Raw genomic sequence first — 1,821 nt, 5'->3', positions numbered from 1 at the left:
ATAAAGAACCCCAAGAACTTCTAGAAAATTGGATGGAAATTTTCAGTCTTGATGTAGATCCTGGCTCCGAGGTGATTTCGATGGCTATTCACGAATATTTTCTGCCTCCAACTTTGTGTCCCCCCTCTAATCCTCTTCTAGGGTGTTTATATAGGCTTTAGAATGCTTCAACACCCTCAAAAGTGCCCTTTTCCCAATAGAACTAGGCTTGGTCTCGGCAGAAACACGGCCATGTGCCATGCCCGTGTGAAAGTGCTCAGGCCGTGTGCAATACTGAGTTGGTTCTTAGTCGACACGGCCATGACACAAGGGCGTGTGGTCTACCCGTGTGTCACACACGAGCGTGTGGATCACCCGTGTAGAAGTGCCTAGGCCGTGTGAAACACTGATTTAAGCCCAATTTGTTCATTTTTGGCCCGTTTCTCGCTCCTTTTGCTATCCTAAGCTCTCCTGAGTATAAAACATGAAATTAAAGGATTAGTAGCATCAAATTCACTAAAACCAAGAAGAAATCATTCATAAATATGCCAAGCATGAGGTAAAAATATGTATAAATAAAATTTATCAAATATCCCCACACTTAAGCATTTGCTTGTCCTCAAGCAAAATCCTCAACTCACAATCAAAATAAATTATTCTCAACTTATAATTCTCATCAATAATGTTTCAAAATAACCCACAAGCAGTCATACATTGAAAATTTAACTAAAAGAACATTAAAGTTTCAAATAGTCAAAGTTGAGCATTTTAATCATAAAATTATAGGCACCCCCTTTTATCTAAGTAATTATCTTTAATTCCAAATTGACAATGGTTGACATCCTCACTAAAGGTTCACTCAAATCACTCAATGTGTTTAAGGTTCAATGGTTAAGCACTCATTAGTCAAACATGAAAAGTTATTACCATAGGCTTGCATGGAAATCAAATCTCCACCACTATAAATGAGATGATACATAAATCAAAAGTTCTTTGAAGGGTTGTAACGTGGGCTTTAGGTTAAGGTGTAGATAGAGGATGAAAAAGAAACGGTTAGAATCGAGATTAACTTGATAAATTACCTAACTGGGAAAATAACTAACATCACTTGAATAAACATGAGCTTCATCATATGGAATTAAATACTTAAGCTCAAAAACAAATAATTACCACCAATATGTATGTATGTATGTATGTATGTATGTATGTATGTATGTATTTTTTTTTAAGAATAAGAAAAAGTACAATAATGGAAAATACATAATAAGAGATAATTTAGCATCTGGAATAAACGAGAATAATTAGGTAACTAATCAAATTAAATCTCGATAAAAAAAGGGTCAATAAAAAGGAAGAAATTTTTAATGAATCAAAAAGGGTTAAGTTATGGGTTAATAAATAGGGAAAAATTCAAGAAATAATAATTAAGGCTCAAAGGGGTTCACTAGGGGTCAATTATGTGGGTAGGCTTTTTATGGGGTAGATGGGTTAAAACCTAAGTGCCTTTATCATTTTCGTATATCAAATCAAAGGTGTGGTCTTGACATGTATAATCAATGCAAGTTCTAGAATAACAAATCAATGTTGACATACTCATAACCAATAAAATCAGTGAGTAAGAAAGATATATGCTCTAAAAGGCTCAAAATCTCACAAAAATTATAGGTATTTGATGTCAATCTTGTAAATTCAAAACTTCAAGATAATACTTCAATTTAGGGAAACAACCTAGCAATTTTAATTCTCAAAAATTTCAACTTATTGTAATTGATTCTCTAATGTCTTAAAGTTTAAACAATCACTGCACAGTTACTTATGACTTAATTCAAAACATATCAATAA

The sequence above is a fragment of the Gossypium arboreum genome, chromosome 9 (assembly GCF_025698485.1).
Source record: "Gossypium arboreum isolate Shixiya-1 chromosome 9, ASM2569848v2, whole genome shotgun sequence".
Classification (NCBI taxonomy): Eukaryota; Viridiplantae; Streptophyta; class Magnoliopsida; order Malvales; family Malvaceae; genus Gossypium; species Gossypium arboreum.
The sequence above is the reverse complement of the archived record's forward strand: the minus strand, read 5'-3'. Positions refer to the sequence as shown.